This window comes from Canis lupus, chromosome 26 (genome assembly GCF_011100685.1).
Source record: "Canis lupus familiaris isolate Mischka breed German Shepherd chromosome 26, alternate assembly UU_Cfam_GSD_1.0, whole genome shotgun sequence".
Lineage (NCBI taxonomy): Eukaryota > Metazoa > Chordata > Mammalia > Carnivora > Canidae > Canis > Canis lupus.
This window is the reverse complement of record NC_049247.1, coordinates 5,528,985-5,548,122: the sequence shown is the minus strand read 5'-3', so window position 1 is coordinate 5,548,122 and position 19,138 is coordinate 5,528,985. Positions and strand designations below refer to the sequence as shown.

At 55.7% G+C, this 19,138-nt stretch overlaps 1 protein-coding gene across 1 annotated transcript in view; it reads right to left on the bottom strand.

The window, feature by feature from the left end:
* Positions 1-19,138, bottom strand: part of NCOR2 (nuclear receptor corepressor 2) — a 211,459-nt gene that overhangs the window by 174,278 nt on the left and 18,043 nt on the right. The window contains exon 2 of the mRNA XM_038574764.1: positions 8,008-8,055. The gene's annotated coding sequence lies outside the window, so the exon portion shown is untranslated. The remainder of the gene's footprint in view (positions 1-8,007; positions 8,056-19,138) is intronic.

Sequence of the window (19,138 nt, the reverse complement as noted above, 5' to 3'; positions counted from 1 at the left end):
AGAGGGCAAACAGCGTGAAAGAAAAGATGTCAAGCCTGGCTGGCGGTCCGGGGTCTGCATGGACTGCATGTGATAACAACACCGCCCCCAGCCACCCCCACATCCCCAGAATGAAATGGGCACCGCTGGTCTCCTCTTCCCATCAGACAGACGGCTAACTGGACTCACCATGGCCACCCAGCATAGCAGGGACCCCCTTCACTTCTCAGGCAAGAGAGGCAGCCCCTCCACAGCAGGTACTGAGGTGGTCTCCATTCCCCAAGCCAGGGGGGAAGGGCTGGTTAGAATGCAAGCCCAGCGCCACCCACTATGACCTCACTCAGGTCCTGCCACCTCCTGGAGCCTGGTTCCATCATCTGGAAAATGGGTCTAATGATCATCAACACAGAGCCCCTGGCAGGGTGAGGAGTGTCCACAGTGCCAGCAAGTCAAAGCCACCAAAAGGGAAAGACAAGATCTAGAAAGAAGGTCATTTTAATTCAGCAATGGGCTTGCTTTGTCTTTAAATGAAAAACAAACATTTTTATTTTATGGTTCAGAATGGTTTCTGTTTGATTTATGGCAATCGTGGAAAGCATGACATAATCTTTTTAGCATTTAAAGCCTCGCGAGGCCTTGAGCCACCCTAAATTAGCATCTATCTCCCTCAAAGGGATGTGCTGAGGAAACAACAGTAAATGCATAAAGCGCCCAGCACAGAGACAGCAGAAGTCCCACTCAGGATGACCCAGACATTGAGGCAGGAGAATGGGAAGGACGTGGGCCCCAACATAGACAGCCTGGGTTTGAATCTCACTGGCTGTGTGACCTCAGGCAGGTCACTTAACCTCTCTGTTTCTCGGGTTCCTCATCTATAAAATGGGGATGATAACAATCTCTGCTTTACAGAGGGTTTTGGAAGATTAAATTATAACATGTAAAGTGCAACAGGATTACTATTACAAACTGTGTTATTATTACTGTCATTTACAGCGATTACAAAACTTGCATAGGTTTTTAAACCTGACTGCAAGATGAAGACAAGTCTGCCTGGATCCCTGGCACCAGGGGGGGCCCATCACCAGGCTCAATGGGAGCCCTGCAAGGCAGTGCCTCCCTCCTCCCTCCAGCTGGGGCAGGGATTACTGTCAGATGGAAAGAGACGCGTGTTGGAGCCAAAGATTAAAAACAAGTACAATTATCGGGCAGGCATCCATCCATAATTATGAATTTGATGTAATTAGGCACCCCACTAACTTCATTACTTATTTATTTACGGGATTGCTTATTTAATTTACGGGCCTCCTTCCCCGAAAAGTCATCTTAGCTAACACCCCTCAGGTGAGGGAGGAGGAGGAGAAGGCTCCCCTCTTTGTCCTCATCCCCATTCCTGGGCTCTCGTATGTCATGCTCCTGCCTTGCCCCAAAAATAACTCCCGGAATGCCTGCGTGACTTTGCCCAAGACAACGGGATCACGCAAGGCCTGCCGTTCACGCTCAGCAGTGCCAGCAGACAGTGCCTGACCCGGAAGGCAAGGTACCTCTACCACACCCTCACTCAGCAGCAGAGGAAACCCTTGGGGAAGAGGGGGTGGTTCTTGTCCCGCCTAGCCATCAATTCCCGGCTCGACCCTCTGGACCAGCAAAGGCCTTAGTGCAACACATGGGCCTGGTACGCCCCAGCTCCAAGGGGGAAAAAGAGCACTCAACTCTCGCAGCACACTTCAGATAAGTCACCTAACTGCTCAGAGCCCTCAGTTTACTCATCTGTAAAATGGGAGTGTAGAGAGCAACTCCCACAGCTAGCTAACCCTAAACACCCAACTGCTGCCACCCAGCATAGCCCTGGGTCTCTACCAATGCAGTAAGGGAAGAAAAAGCAGTTGAAGGCATAAAGACTTGCTAGCTTTATTCCCAAGAGTCCCAAACTGGAAACAACCTCTATGCCCATAACTCATGAAGGGATAAATGAGCTGCAGCACATTCACATGTGGGCTATTATTACTCAGCAATAAAAAAGGACTTACTGGTACGTCCCAAGACACAGATGAATCTCAGAAACATGCAGAAAGAAGCAAAACACACTAAAAAATGCATTCTTTATCATTTTATTCTGAAAAATCTAGAAGATTCTAGAGCTTCTGCGGTGGCAGATCAGTGGGTGCTTCTGGTGGGGGGAATGGGGATTCTGTTGGGGTAGATGGAAACACTCCATATCTTGATTGTTGTGGTTGTTATGTGAGTGTTTTCAGTCGTCTGGACTTAACAGAAGTGAAGCCTTAAAATGGGTGTGTCTTATACTCCAGGTTAATCATGTCTCAATAAGGCTGATTTTTGTTAACCACAACAGAGAAAGACACATGTATAAATCAACACCACTAACCCCACTTAGGTGCCCCCAGCGCTCCTTCCCCACTTCCCAGTCAGGTCTGCTGTTTCCCTCACTGTACATCCAAGTTGCCCTCATGGCCCTGAATTATGAGCCCTGAACAAGGAAGGTCACGGTTGCATCCCAGATTTATCCCTTCCTTGCTGGGTCATTTAGGGCAAATCACTTTGCCTCTTGCCTGTCAGGCTCCCCCTCTACAAAAGCAGCATTATAAATAGCACTCTCCTCAGAGAGTTATTGTAGAATAAAATGAACCGAGGTGAAAAGCACCAGCTGCAGGCTGTGGCATACAGCAGGGGCCTCATTATTGCTGCTGCAAAATGATGAATGAGCAAGCGCCAGGCCCAGTGTGGACAGGACCGGCCAGGGTTCTTGCCCCCACCCCACAACACACACAAGACCCACAACCAGCTAAGACGCCAGGTCTGGGTAGTGACCCCCACCACTGAAGGCTCCTGGCTGCCAGGGTTGCAGCATTTAACTGATGCCCAGCGTCCAGAACAGGACAAGGCTCCTCGACTCCACCCAAGAGAGCAGACACAAAAGAAGGGGGGCCCTGTGGGAAGGGGCTGGCCCTGAGGGCGGCACAGTACCCAAGAGGTCATTTGGGGACAGGAGCTGGCCAGCAGAGAGGATGTCCCGGGGGAGGAGGGCATGTCGGTGGCCTGGCCATCACATGCACATTAACTGGGGTAGGACAAGGGTCACCCCAGAGCCCCCCATTTAGAAAAGAAAAAAGATAATAATAAAAGGATGACAGGGACTGGGTGGGGGGGTAGCTTCCTCACCAGCTCACACGCGACTGCCCGCCAAGGGCGGCCCCTGCTCCCTGCTACCGTGTGAGTGATGGAGCGGGCAGGCGGCGCCTGGGAGCCATGGCAGGAGGGGGCGTCCCCGGGGCCCGATTAGAGGGCCAGCCACAGGCAGACACGCTCAACTGTCAGCCTCGTCCTCCCAGCCCGCCATCAGAGGCACCATTAATTGCTGTCATTTGAGGGTGGCCTGTGGGGAAAAGGAGGGGGGTTGTGGGAAGGGGAGGAAAGTAGGAGGGGGTTATGGAGGGAGGAAGGGGAGGGAGAGATGGAGAGGAATGGAGTGAAGGGGGTGGGGAAGAGGGGGAAGGAAGGAAAGGAGGAAGGACAGCTAGCCCAAGGCAGAGAACCCCCAGACATCACTTCCTCCACCCAGTGGAGGGACAGGGACCCCGGCCAGCCAGGGACAAAGCTAGTGGACCCACCGCCCAAGTGGGACCAACAGGAGTTCCAAGAGGTGTGATCCTGCACGGCTGAGCCCCCTCCAACCTTCCGCCCAGCCTCCCAACATACACACCTGGACACTTGTCTGCCTGCAGGTTGCTGGGTCCAGATCTTCCTCCCCAGGGTACCCAGAAAGCCTGGCTACCCCAGTCCCTCATCTGCTTTCAGCCTCCACCCATACCCCCCCCCCCCCCCACCCAATCTCTACACCACCATGAGCTACCTGGCAAGCCCCACCCACTCACTGCACCAGGGATCCTACAGCTCCTCCACCTAGGATGCCGAAAGGCCCCCTCCCCCGGCCACCAGGGTCAACCCCTACACCTGGCTCAGGGGCACGCAAACCAAATGCCACCTCCTCCAGTGACATGCACCAGCACAAAGATTCCAGAGCCGGGCTCCCCAAGTTCAAACCCTCCCTCTGCGGCTTTCATGCTTGGGGACCTCCCAACACCTTGCTTGAGCCTTGATTTCCTCACCTATAGAACAGAACAACAACGGTCCCCATTTCATGGGGTGGCTCTCAGGATTAAATGAGATAATCCCATGAGGTGCTTAGAAGGGGGGGTCTCAGGCGACGTGAGAGCCGCGATGTTTGCTGCAGCTGTTATATTACCATCTCGGACACAGGTCCTCCTTGGCCTCCACCCATCTCGTGGGCTACCTCTTATTTCAGAAATGCCCACTCCCCCACCCCCCAGCTCTGACCCCCCTAGACCACCCCAGGTGAGGGTCTCAGAAAGGCCCCCAAGCTGCCAACACGGAGTTGTGGGGCAAGGGTCCACACGGCATCCCTGTCTCCATTTGTCGCTCTGCCTCCATGCCCTTCCGTGGCCCCCTCCCAGCTATCCCTGCCTGTCCCCAGACAGGCCAAGTCTCTAGGCCGAGGAGCCACTTGGATCCTGCAGGGGGGGGCTCCTGGGACCCCCTCTGCCCCCTCCCCCATCTGTCTGCCTCCCTCCCTCCTCAGGCATGATGGATCGCCCCAGAGGAGGAAGCTAAGTGCTTGCAGACAAAAAGCCCTTTTATCGTCCTCGGGTGGGCTACGGCATGACAAGCAGATAACTCAGCCATAGGAGGAAGGTTCCCCATTAGGCCAGTAAGGCAGATTGATGGAGGCCCAGGAGGCAGAGGAGGAGGAGGAAGGGGACCTCCCCTGCCCCTTAGCCCCCGGGGGCAAGGCTGTCTCCCTTCAACCTCAGAAGCACCCAAACCTGGCTAGACTCATCACCTTTGGGGGATACCTCCAGTGATGCCCACATCTCTCCACCTCCATGATGAGACTCACTGCTTGGGGCCCAGGGGAGGGCCTGGCTCAGGAAACAGGCAACCTACAAGCCTGTTTATCCCTCTAGCCTCCCAGGGGGTGGGCGGCAAGGGAGAGACCCCTGCCCCAAGAAGACCCCCCCACTTCACAAGTCTCCTGCAAACCAAGAACCCCATTCCACACAGCCTCAGAGCCCTTCCATGAGATGTTCCCTCTGCCCGGGACACCCTTCCTCCAGAGACCTGCATGCTCCCTTCCTCCCCTCCTGCAGGTCTCTGCTCCAATGCCACCTTCTCAAGTAGGACTACCCTGTCTACCAGCCATTAGAAACTGCAACCCCCAGCCACACACGCCCTTCCAAAAAACCCCTTTCCTGCTGGCTCTTCACACCTGCGCCCCCCCACCACCACCACAGGACACACTGTGTGTATGTAACGTGCTTACTACCTGCTCATCCAGGGAGGACGGAGTGCTCATCCACCCAACACACAGCTCCATCTCCACCACCTGAAACAGCACCTGGCACACAGTAGGTGCTTTAGAAATAATCACTCTCGTGAGTGAACGTCTTCTGAAGAGGAGGAAAACCTCTCAACAGCAGCCAGGCCTGAGCCAGAACGTGCTGAGCCCTGTTATGGGGCCAGCAATCCCCTCAACAGCCCTGTAGGACACCCATCTGGCAGATGAGAAAACTGAGGCTTGGGAGTGGATTCATGCCCAGGTCTGTGGGAGGCCTACCCACTGCAGAACCACCAGGGAAGCCAGGACATCAGCTTCAGGCTGGGTGTCAGTCAGGGACAAGGGCTGGAACACCCTCTGCTTGCTTCTCAGCCTCAGTTTACCCCTATGCAGAATGGGGATGCACAGGCAACCCTGGCTATTCCTCCCAGGTCCCCACCTGCACCCAGTATGGCTTTGATGGGGGGAGAGGGGGCAAAGGTGAGAGGTGCTTTGAAACCCAGAGAAGCGGGATCCCTGGGTGGCGCAGCGGTTTGGCGCCTGCCTTTGGCCCAGGGTGCGATCCTGGAGACCCGGGATCGAGTCCCACATCGGGCTCCCGGTGCATGGAGCCTGCTTCTCCCTCTGCCTGTGTCTCTGTGCCTCTCTCTCTCTCTCTGTGACTATCATAAATAAAAATTAAACTTTAAAAAAAAAAAAAAAAAAAGAAACCCAGAGAAGCACAAAGTGCTTGATCTCAGCCCTGCCATGGAAGCTGCTGGTCAGGCTGGGGCTCTGCCAGTGGCTCAGCCCCCCTCAAACCCTCCTTGGGGCCAGGCCAGGCTGACATCCCCTCTTCACTCCCAGAGGAACAGCTCTGTCAGTAAGAGGTAAAGAACGACCCAGGGAGCAGTGAACAAGCACTTACTACCTGCTAAGCACCACATGCTCACAGAAATGCACGCCCCACCACGCTGACTTGTACTCAGTGTCACGGAACCATGGAGCCAGGAAGGGGCCTAGCTGCCACTTATGAGGCCACCCTCACTGACCACCCCTTCCTCCAGGGCATGGGCTGGGGCTGGGTGCTCACCTTGTGACCCAGGACCCCCTCCCCACAGCCCCTCTGGGAGGCATCCTCCACTAGTTCTCCAAATCTTTCAACTCTTAGGCAGGAGAATAGAGCATCCTTGGCTTGCCCACCAGGGTCTCCCAGGACATGGCCTTGGTGTTGCCAGGCCTGGGTCAGTAGTCTGTCCTCCCCCAGCCAAGCCCCATGACTCCAGGGATGGGGATCAGGCATGGGGAGAGGGGGCCGTGGATGTAGCTCCCTCCACTACAGGTCTCCCAGCTGCTTAAAAAAAAATTACAAAAACACAGAAATCTTAGCAACAATCCACTCATCATTAGTCCTGTGGGGTTGTGGGAGAAGAGATTTGGGTATATCCCCACTTCATAGGTAGGAAAACTGAGGCACAGGGTGACAGAGAGCCATGGCTAGGGTCACAGAGATAATAAGTGGCCAAGAGAGATTGGCACGCAGACAGCCAGACTCCAGAGTCCCTGCCCAGGAGCACCATGCCTCTCCTAGTTAAAAATCAATGTGATATAAACGACACTGTGTGCCAGCCAGACCAATGTCCGAATTCCTGGCTCCAAGCTTTTGTCCACCACGCGTGACCCACTCCTGGACTGCCTTCCCTCCCCGCTGAGGTTTCCAAACCCCGCCAGTGCCCGTATGACCCCTACCCCACCCCCCTGGTGGAGAGCCCCAGCCATCCAATGTACCAGGTGGAGATGCGGGCAGTGGGCACAGGCCTACCCATTATGGGCCTTACTCTGCTTGCTGCCAAATGAGCATGTTGGAAGAATATGCCAGGTTCCCTGGGAGGGTCGACAAAGGGTTCAAGCCCCAGCTCTTAGCTTCTAGCTGAGATATGGGACAGGTGACCCATCTGTGCCTCGTTTCCTGGTTTGTAAAATGCGGAAAGCAGCCCGTTTGGGAGCATTACTGTGAGACCCACAAAATGGGCGACACCTGGAAAGCACTAGCCGCGGTACAAGCTTCTGGAGCACCCACACCATGCCAGGCTCTGTCCTGTATCAGCTCATTTAACCATCACTGCCATGCTATGAGGTGGTACGGATGGCGCCCCTACTTGACAGGTGGAGAAATGGAGGCCTAGAGAGATGAAGTGACCTGCCCTGGGTGCCCAGCATCAAAGTGGCAGTGCTGGGGCTTGGAACACTGGTATGGCGGCCACGTTGGCACACGGATGTCTAGCCCGAGGACGTCCTCCAATACCTGCCACCCCAACACCAGGGCCTTTCCACAGGCCCGTCCATTCCCAAGCCTGCAGCGACCCTCAGAGCACAACAGCAATGTGCCCATGAACCCCAGAGACAGAGAAAACCCACCATCCCACATCTACACTGTCAGGAACTGCCCCTTCTCTCAGGCATCATAACCCGTCCCCAGGGGACCCCAAGTGCCCCAACCATTCCCCACCCTGGGCAACTACGGTGCCAGATCCCACCCCACAAGGTCACACTGGGCCGCCAACCACATCCACCAGGAGGAATCTCTGCTTCCCCAGAAATTCCTGATCCCACCCACGAGAAGGTCCCAGCCACATGAGTCTGCTGGAGGCAATGAGTGGGGACAGCTGTGAACCTACCAGAATCAGCCTCCAAGCAACTCCGAGTCCTCAAAGAGCCCGGGAGACCTGCAGGAGAAAATACGAGTCTTGTTAGTAAAAAGTCAGCAGCCTCCACACATGAGCTATGTATGGCACAGCCACATCAACATGTGGGCAGCAACAGTGCGGCCCACCGGTCTGTGCCTGGTACGCCGCACGTGGGAGGCCACGCACTTCCCTGCCACCACCCTGTGAGGCAGGCAGTGCTACCAGAGGTGACAGACAGGGACACAGAGCCTCAGAGAATCAAAGTCTCGTGGCCCCCAGTCCCACTGCCAGGAAGTCACAGAGCTGGGATTCCAAACCGGGCTGTGTGGTTACAACGAGGAGGGCCACCGAGGAGCTAGGAGCCCAGATCACAGTGTCACTGTGAACTACGTGCCCCACAAACTTCTCAAGAGGACCCTAGGCACCAGTGAGGGATACCTGAAAGAGCACACCTGCTATTCTCACTCATGAATTTCCACATCACCATTCAAAGTCAGAAACAGTCCAATGAAAACCAGTGTCCAGAATATATAAAGGAATACCACAAAGAAACAAGAAAGAGCCAGTCAACCCAAGAGAAAAGCAGACAAAAGACTTGAGAGCACTTCACAAAAGTTGATATACGAATGGCCCGTGAGCACATGAAAAACTGTTGGAGGTCACTAGCCATCAGGAAAATTTAAGTTAAAACCCCCAGGGTCCGCTAACTACACACTGACCGGGATGGTTAAGATGAAAGCCAGACAGACACCAAGTGTCTGGTGATCAGGGACCCAGCAATCCTACCCCTGGGCAGTTACATGGGAGAAATGAAACCACCACGCCTCATAAAGACTCTGCGCAAACGTCTGTTAGGGCTTTATTCGTAATCCCCCCAAATCTGCAAACAATCCAGCTGTCCACCAACAGGCGTACCCCAGAACACTGCTCCTCCCCGGTAACATGCAACAACGTACGGGTGCACACAACCAGATGGAAGGAACTCAGGCTAACGTGCCGAGCAGACGCCAGGCTCAAAGGGCTGCACGCGGCTGCACACACCATCGTTCAACCTACACGATTCCGGGAAAGGCAAAACCCAACTTTCACACGTACAGAGGCCCACAGAGGTGGTCACGCCAGACAGAATAAAGGAGAGTCCCACAAAAAGCTAGGATGCTGGGCAGCTCCAGTGGCCCAGCGGTTTAGCGCTGCCTTCAGCCCAGGGTGTGATCCTAGAGACCCAGGATCAAGTCCCACGTCGGGTTCCCTACATGGAGCCTGCTTCTCCCTTGGCCTGTGTCTGCCTCTCTCCCTCTCTCTCTCTCTCTCTCTCTCTCTCTCTGTCTCTCTCATGCTCTGTGTCTCTCATGAATAAATAAGTAAAATTTAAAAAAAAAAAAAGCTAGGATGCTGGTCACCACTGGGGCAAAAGCAGGGGGGCTATGTGGTGTCTGCTTGATAATTATTCATTAACCTGCACCCATGTTTTTGTGTTACCGTGTTAGCTTTCACACGGGAATAAAAAATTGTAAAGAAATAGTACGCAGGCAGAGCACTGGGCAGAGAGTCCAGAAACCTGGCTCTAGTCCAACTAACAGATGTGACCTTTTAGCAAGCCCCCCAGCACTCTCTGAATTCAATCTTCCCAACCAGAAAACAGGCCCGCTCCCCACAATGTCTCCACAGCCCGCTCATGCGCGAACACCTCAACATCCAGGTTCCTGGGAAGGCTGCTAAAGTCCCTGGCCTCAGAGTGGATGCAAAGTGCTCGCAGAGCCAGAGCATACCGCAAGCATTCTTTTGCCGCCAGGCTCTACCATTACCCCTACCCGGGGGCTGGCTGCCCGTCTGCCCTGGCAGCCCCTTCAGATCCCTAAAAAAGGAGCAGCTGAAGGTGGCTCAAGGGAGACACACCCCCTTTCTTTCCACCCCCATGTTTTTTTGTTAAGTTTTTTTCATTACGATGCCCCTAAGCTTGGCACTTGGTCCTGCCATCTGCAGCAGCCCCAGAGACAGGCCCCCGCAGGACAGCTGGAACAGGGAGTGCCCAGGCATGACTCCATAGTCCAGAACTGGGCTCCCAAAAGCCCCGTAAAGGGCCAGGCAGGGTCAGGCCCAGCGGGCGCTCTCCCCAGACCATAGCTCAGGGCTCAGACCCCATCTTCTTTGCATATACCTTCCCCCAACTGCAGCCAGTTCTTCCTGCAACCCCCAGGCCCGAGTACCTGGCAGCATGGGGTGAGGACCAGCCCGGCCCACCCCAGGGTCACATGGCCCACCGGGAGATCGGGCATCTCCCAGCAATGACTGAGCCACACACAAGTCCAGAGCGCAGTTCCCAACTAAAGAATTCCCCGGTCTTTCCAGGCGAGGACATGAGGACTGGGGGACAGGTGGGAGCAGAGACAGGGGACAAAGCTCGGAGTTGGGGAGGAACCCCCGGGGCTGCAGCTGGAGCCACAGCTGGAGCAGATGGAGCATGTGAGCTCAGGGAGATAGGGAAGGTGATAAAGAGCCCCACAGACACCAGCTCTGTTCCCGGATCAGTGGGACCCCTGTGAGGGTTTGCTTGCCCAGAAGGCACAAGCTCCCGCTAGGATCTGGAGCGTGCATTCCAGCTGTGCAGCGCAGAATGGGTGGGGGCAGTGGGTAGAAGCCGATGGCCAAGAGGAAGCTCTTGCACCGGCCTAGGTGGGTCACCAGGGGAGGCGGGAGAAGTGCATGGGATGGAGCACCCTGCAAGCAGAATCCACAGGGCAGGCAGGGAGGGAGCTCGGCTTGTCAGCTTGGCCATGGTCAGAGAGCCCTGGTCAGCTCTAGACAGGGTAGGAAGAAGAGAAATACAGCCACCTAGGCCCTGTCTGTGTTCCAACTGCTTCTCACGAGGCACCTCGTGGAACCCTCATGACCACCGGGACCTGTTTTCCAGCCCAGGCAGCTGAGGCTCAGAGAGTCGAGGCAATTCGCCCAAGGTCACACAGCCAGAAAGTGAAGGAGCTGGGATTCGAACCCAGGTACACGCTCTTTGGGTGATGGGAGCCAGAACACAAGGCAGGGCAGCAGGGGAGGCACTTGCTGGAGCTCCCCCAGTATGGCCGTGGCTCACACCTCTCTGCATGGAGCTGTACCCCCAGGACCTCCCTCTGCCCAGGGTCCTCTGTGAGAGGGGGCAACACTGACCCCTGTGCCCCACGGGCCAGGGAGCAGCTGCCACAGCCCAACCAGGTTCCACATCCCTCACCCACCATCTCCGTCATGCTGGCACTCACACTCACACACTTGTTCACACCCGTGCACACCCTCAGCCACTCCACCACTGGCCCGTGCCTCTTCCCTTCACACGCTCTCTCCCTGGTCCATGCTCATGGGCACCTCACGCTCATGCACTCGGTGCAGGCTCCACTCACTGAGCACGTGGGGGGACCAGGCACCCTTCCTCCTTTGCTCCCCAGGGGCAGTCCTGGCCTGGCTCGGCCACAAATGCTTAATTCTAGCCCCCTCCTGTCCTCCTCTTCTCCCAGGGGCTGACCCAATTTGTTCCCCGGCAAAGCAGATCCGAGGAGGGCTCCTTCTCCTAAGCCCACAGCCACTCTAGCTCAAGTATTTCATTGGCCCCCAGGGCCCATGGGCTGAGACTCAGCTCCCCAGCCCCAACACAAGCTCCCTCAGGCCTCTGCCAAATGCACCCTCATCCTCCTCCTCTGCCCTCCCAGGACAAGCACAAGCATCACCTTTTCCTCCTCCAGGAAGCCGGCCCAACGTGTCCATTCGTCCCACTCAAAGACAGGCAGTCACCAGTCCAAGGCCACAGAGCCAGGAGGACAGAGCTCGCCAGAATTCAAACTTCAGGGCAGCTGCTCTGCTTCGACCAGGACACCATCACCCTTCAGTCAGTCCACAGGCTTGACAAAGCCCCTGAGCAAGGATGCAGTCATGAATGCAACAGCTGGGGGCTCTGGGTGGTCACGGCACAGCATGCAGGCAGGGCCCCCAGGAGGCACATTTTTGAGGTATAAGGAAAGAGAGCAGGTGTTGATGGGGCACCCCCTGGTCTTGCCTGCAGACAACAGGCAAGGTGGGGCCGGAGGTAGCCCAGGTTCCAGTCCCCGCTCAAGCCACTTCTGCAATGGGGCACCCGAGTCACCTCATCTCCCCGTGCCTCTAGCTCCCCATCTGTAACCTGAGGCGTGGCAACAGGGGCCCCCACTCCCCATAAGGTACAGTGCCCCGTGAAGGAGCCAGTACAGAACAGCACCCAGCATGGCACAGGTGCTCGACAAACCTACTGCCACAACAAGCACTTTCAACATGTCATCCTCCTGGGGACCTGAGCCACACTCCAAGAAGCTGCTCTCCAGGAAGAAATTTGGCTCGGGAGGGTCACCTGTCCCAAGGGGCTCAGCGAGAGGCTTAAAGAACAAGGGCTAGAGCTGGGAGCTTTCTTGACTCTCCAAGGGGGGAGACTCTCCAAGGACCCCAGCAAATTCCTCCCTAATATGCTCATTTCACAGTGAGGCAGACTGACAGCAAGTGACCGCTCCAGAGAACTCCCTCACATCCCTCAAAGCCCAGCTCTGTCACGCTCTCTCCCCTTCTCCCCACCCCCCGCCACCCCCACAAGTAAGTCTTTCTGGATGGTCCAGGCATGTTCTAGCCTCAATGCCACCTCACCCAAAGGCTCTGTCTGGCCACCCCCTGCAGACCTGAGTCCCCCAGGAAAGGACCAGACTCATCCCTCACGCTGGCTACAAGTGTCTACCTGAGGCCAGATGCAGAGTAGGACCAGCATGGTGAGACTCAGAATAGAAGAGGTGGGGTACAGGGGAGGGCCAATGCACAGCAAAGCCAACACCATGCGGTGCAGCTGACAGCAGGGCTGAGAGAGGGCCTGGCCCAACCAGCTCACAACACACCCAACACAATACCCGGCATGCAGTGGGTGCATCATGGGGCCAGGCACACAGTGGGGCCCCGGACCTGCCTGCTGTCTTCCACCAATCTCCTCCCCCGACAGATAAGCCCCCACCACCACCACACACCTCCCACACCCCCCAGAATCCCACCCGTGTGTACCAGCCCAATGTCCCCCTTCCTCAAGGCAGCCCTCACTCCTACACACTCAGCCACATCCAGTCTGGCTGCAGCCACAAAACCAACAACTAATAACAATAGTGGTCCTAACTGACTACTCAGTGGCAGCCCCAGGCTGAGCCTTTCCTTACTAAACTCCAACAAGCCTTCAAACAGGTTCTCTACCATTCCCACTTTACGGATGAGAAAACTGAGACCCAGGGAGGTTGGGCCAGAGAGTGAAGTCAGGATGGGAGCCCTGGTAGTCTTAACCCCCACTTGGGGGCTGAGTGTCAGGAATGTCACAGTCAGGGAGCAACCTCTGCCTGCGTTAGGTCAGACCCCGGGCCAGGCAGCGCTGATCCAGCCCAATCTTTCCTGCAGCCTCTCTCTGGAACTGTTACCGCCCCTCTTCGGGACAGAGTGAGGCTCCAAGAAGGGATCTCAGGGCCAACTGCCCATATCGTCAGGGGTCCCTGCTGAGGGCGGGTGCCCTCACTGCACTCCACTGTCAGTGCAGAGGCACAGACTGGGACCTCACAAGGAGCAGGTGCCACGGCACACCCGCAGCACCCCTGCCCCCAGGCATTGCCCCCTGCCCGGGTCCCCCTGCCCAGCTCTGCTGCTCCAGGGCAGGACCTCCAGTACTGGCCCTTGGAGAGGAGCTTCTCTGCCTGTAGCACCCTCTGCCCATGACAAACCCCCTTCAGCAGGCACAGGGCAAGTTCTACAAAATCACCCAAAGCCTGGGGACCACTGTGGTGCCTGCCCCTTCGAGCAAAGCGACATGATACCCATGCAAGCCTCCCAATGGTCCCAATAGCCAGCAGCATTAGCCGAGCCAGACAGCTCTCCAGAAGCCACAAGCTGAACCGAGGAGACCCCAGATCCGGGTACTGGCCCAAAAGAGGCAAGAATGACCTCCAGAAGTGGTCCCTGCCAATTGGATTTGGGGACTTCAGGCACCATTTGACCCAGGCACCAGGCTGGAAGCAGGCCAGGGCCCTGAGGCATTTGGGGATGGAAGGAAGCAGAGGAAGACCTGGGGGAGCCTCTAGGGCCACCAGGCATATCTCTTCACATCAGATAAACAGGGGCAAGGGGCGGGCCATCCCCATCACCGTGGTGGCCAGCAGCCCAGACAGCTGGAGCGGGAGGCAGGCTCTGCAGCCCTTCCATTTAGAAGCCACTGGGACATTTTATTTTCCTTCTCAAGTGACAGCTGAGGCATGCCGGCCTGCGCCGGCTCTCCTGGAAGCTGCAGAGAGGCAATCACCGAGAGCTGGCCAGGTCTCTGATTCCCCACTGGACTGCAGCAGCTGGCAGGTGCTGGGGGGCAGGAGGCGGGTGGCACATGCCAGCCAGATGGAGCCCTCTCGGCCCGATCCCCTACCACTTGCCAGGACAGTGGCAGCCACAGCAAGGCCAGGGGCTGTGGACGGAAGTGGACAGGCAAACAATCACACAGTCATCCTCATGGTAACACCCCCTCAGCAGGCACCCACTGCCAGGCTCCGGGCCACCTTCACAGCCCAGCAAGGGGCAAGATCCTGACCTTGTTTCAAAGACAGAGAAACTAAGGCCTAGAGAGGGTCAGCAGCCTGCGAGTTTGCACAGCCTTTGAGGGGTGGGGAGGTTGGAAACTGGGCATATGCTCAGCTGCCCCATCCTCCACCCTCTACAGCCCCAAACATGCTTCTCTGAAGCCTCCTGCCCATCTCCTCACTCAGGGCGTGGGGCCATCTTCAAGGACAGCTACCGCCAGGAAAAATCAGACGCCAGGAAGGAGCTGGGCTATCGGAGGGAAGGGGGCAGGCGGGGCCCAGCTCGAGGCTTCGGCAGCCTGGCTCCCCGCCAAGCACAGGCCAAGGCAGGCCGGTGCTGACCAGGCCGGGAGGACCAGGGGCTTCCCTCCAGGCCCATGGAGGCGCCAGCATGGAGAAGCCATCTGTCCATCCATCTGTCCACCACCGGCAATGACAGCCCACAGAGACCTGGAGCTCCCCTGCCAGGCACACGGCTCTGCCCTTTGTGCTTATTAAATGGCTAATACTTATAACCAAGCTACAGCCCTCCCCATTTTATAGATGGGGGCAATGAGGCAGAGGTCAGAAAACTCGCTCAGGCCTCCCACAGCTGAGATCTGCATCCAGGCATCCATATAACCATACAACATGACCTCTGCTAGATACCCCTGCCCAGAAGCCCCCTGGGGGGCAGGAGACAAGAGAGCAGGCCCTCTGGGAGTGGTGCGCTAGGAATGGAAGGGAATGGAAACTTCTAGAAGCATCTGGATGCCTTTCAGGGACCCCCTCACTGTAAAGATAATTCAGTCTCTGCCTCTCGGAGAGCACAAAGCAAGCACTCCAAGATATTAGCAGCTGGGTTCCCCTCAAAGAGGCCGCCTGCCACCGGATCCTGATGGTCAGCCAGAAGGAAAACACTGCAGAGCCTTTCCTGCCTCCGGCCCAGGCTCCCCGCCCCCAGAGTGGGGTCTGGGCCATTAGTGGCTGCAGGGCGAGGCTGGGGGCTGCCTGGGAGAGCAGGGGTGCCGTGGAGCCATCGATCGCCAGAAGCAATTAATTGTCCAGGTCAAGAGACGGTGAAAGAGATTTGTCACCCGAGGCCCAAGGGATGCTCCAGGGACTCCAGAAACCCAGGGCGGGCAGGATGGTTCCTGCTGACCTGGTTCGGAGAGAGATCAGGGTCCTTGCGCATTTCCTCCATCATCCTTCCCTCCCTCCCTCCTTCCCCCTCCCTCTCCTGGCCTCCCTCTGCATGCTCCCCACTGGCTTGCATGCTGACACCAGCCCAGAGACCTATGCACCAGGAGGGTCCAGACAATCCCTCAGGCAGTGCTCACTGCACAGACAGAACAGGAAAGCCCAGCAAGGGAGCCTGTATCCAGAGCCCCTGAAGCCCAGGACCTGGCCTGACACCTGGATTCAACCCAGGTTCTAGCTGGACAACCCCAAACTCGTGGCTGAACTTCTCTGAAGCTGTTTCCTCCAGTACAAAACAATAATAACCAGAACAGCTAAAGTAAGGTTGGCTGAGGCTCAGACCCCAGCCCAGCCATTCTGAAAAGCCTGAGGAAGTCACCTTGCTTCTGCAAACCTGTTTCCCCATCAATCCCAGCTGCCCATCAATAAAGCAGGGATGAGGGACACCTGGGTGGCTCAGTGGTTGAGCGCCTGCCTTCGGCTCAGGTCGTGATCCCAGGGTCCTGGGATCGAATCCTACATTGGGCTCCCTGCATGGCCTGCTTCTCCCTCTGCCTATGTCTCTGCCTCTCTGTGTGTCTCTCATGAATACATAAAATCTAAGAAAGAAAGAAAAGAATAGAAAAGAAAAAAAAGAAAAGAAAAGAAAAGAAAAAGAAAGAAAGAAAAAGAAAAAGAAGAAAAGAAAGAAAAAGAAGAAAAGAAAGAAAAGAAAGAAAGAAAGGAAAGAAAGAAAGAAAGAAAGAAAGAAAGAAAGAAAGAAAGAAAGAAAGAAAGAAAGAAAGAAAGAAAGAAAGAAAGAAAGAAAACAAGGATGATGCTGGGTGCTGCTCTGTGGGCCAGCATGAAGCACTGTTCAAGATCAGGTCGGGGGCTCAGGTCAACCAGCCTGCCTCCCCAGAGACCGGAGCTCGGCCTCCAATCTATTCAGACATCAATCAACTCCCCCAGAACCAGATACACCCAGACTCAGCCCCTTGAGCCAGGCAAGGATGAGATGACACAGGGCACAGGCTCCCATCCCAGCCTCTACAGCAGGACCCAATGGGTGGGAGGTGGAGGCTTCAGTGGCCACCATTCGTTCACCCACCAGGCTCAGCAGCTGGTCGTCCTGGAGAACAGAGGGGCCTGACACACACACACAGACATGTGCAGCCCCTCACATCCACTAATTGATGTGAGAGCTATCAATAAACACCTCCTTCCATGCCCCCGCTACACAGAAAGGAAAGCCAAGGCCCAGAGAAGCCAGCAAGTGACGGTCTCAAATCTGGTTCCTTCTGATGGCTCACATGAGCAAGAGCTCAGCTCAGCAGGTGTTCAGAAGCCCAGGTCACTGGGGCCAGGGGCAGCACTGAGTCAGAGCAAGAAACTCAGCAGAAACTGAAAACAGCCCAGCGCCCCCCCATGCTCCCCAGAGCAAGCCACACTGAATCACAGCACCCGACCCCGTGTTGGAAAGTTCCTGCTTTTGAAGGGAGGGTGGGGGAGGGGGCGAACAGGGGTGTTCATGGCTGCAGGGCAGGCAGGCAGGGGAGCCCCACCAAAGCACAGACTTCTACCATTTTCCAGGCCACGGGGAGGCCATGGAACACAGACGTGGGGACCTGAGGATCCAGCCCCGGATCCTCTGCTTTCCAGCTGTGTGACCCTGGGCATGCTGCTTAACATCTCTGTGCCTGCCCCTTGCCTGTGAAATGGAAACTCTCACTCATGGGGTTGACTCAGTAAGCAAATGTATACGGTGTCTAGCATGGAGTAAAAGCTTAATAAATACTATCTTTTTTCAGTTCCCAGATTGGTTTTTTTATTGAGGCAAAATTCACATAACACAAAATTACCATTATAAAGTGAACAACTTGGTGCACCGATGACATTCACAGTGTTGTGCAACCACAATCCCTATCTAGTTCCAGAACATTCCCCAGACATGAAAGGGAAGGAGCCCCCACTGCCCATGAGCAGTCACCTCCGTACCCCCAGCACCCCCTCCAGCAACCACTTATCTGCCCCCTGTCTCTACAGGTTTGCTTGTTCTGGACACTTCATTTCAACGGAATCTGATAGGTGTGGCCTTCTGTCTGGCTTTTTTCACTCCACATGTTTGCAAGGTTCATCCACATTATAAATGTACCAGCACTTCAATCCTTTTTTTTTATTTATTTATTTTTTTAATCTTTTTTTTTTTTTTTTAATTTATGATAGTCACAGAGAGAGAGAGAGAGAGGGGCGAGCAGAGAGAGAAGCAGGCTCCATGCACCGGGAGCCCGACGTGGGATTCGATCCCGGGTCTCCAGGATCGCGCCCTGGGCCAAAGGCAGGCGCCAAACCGCTGCGCCACCCAGGGATCCCCCACTTCAATCCTATTTGTGACTGAATAGTATTCCTTATATGAATAGAACAATAACATATTTTTAAAATAAAAAAAAACATCATAAATAATACAGAAATGCAACATGACCAGGTACAGACACGAAATATTTTTTTTAATTCGTAAAATTATAAAACAAACAAACAAAAAAATTATAAAACAAATAGCCATAATGACTGGAGGGGATGTGGAATCTGGTCAGTGGGAGGAGCCAGACAGACAGAGGCAGGAGACCATGGAACCTGGAGAGCTGGCATTCCCTGCTCAAATATCAGGCCTCCTAAGTCCAGCCCCTATGGTGCTGTGCAACCCTGAGCCAACGCCTAACCCACTCTGGGCCTTGGCCTTGCCATCTGTAAAAGGGGCCCTGAAGGGGATGGTTGCAGGGGGACCTCCCACAGCAACAACTGTGTTTGCAGGGCCCCCAGCTGGCTCTCAGCCCTGGGAAAAGGAGAGGCTCCAGCAGCCAGGCTGTGGGAACCCTGCAGATGTGGGAGACCCATCACCAAGGCAGCTGATGGCCAGCCTGTGCTGGTAACAGACCTGACACGCAACTCTGGGATGCCTAGACACCCTGCCCGGGGGCACACTCTGGGTCACAGATATGCAGACACAGCATGCAATGAGGACCTAGGTCTGCCCGGTCCTCCCCTGCTCTGAGCACAGCCCAGATGCTGAGCATCCGAGGCCTGATGCCAGGTCCTTGCACTCTGACACTTGGGCTGGATCATTCTTCCCTGCGGGAGCTGCTCTTGCCCTATAGGGTGTTTACAGCATCTCTGGCCCCAGCACACTAGGCCTGGGGCACTCCCTGCCCCCTGCCCTCTACCCCGCCTTGTGACAACCATAAGTATCTTCAGATGTTACCAAATGAACCCTGGAAGCAACCCCACCCCGCTGACCCCATCTGCACCCTGACTCCCTAAGAGCCTCTCTCCCTGGGCAGGAAGCAGCAGGCACGGGTCTGGCCAGTTCC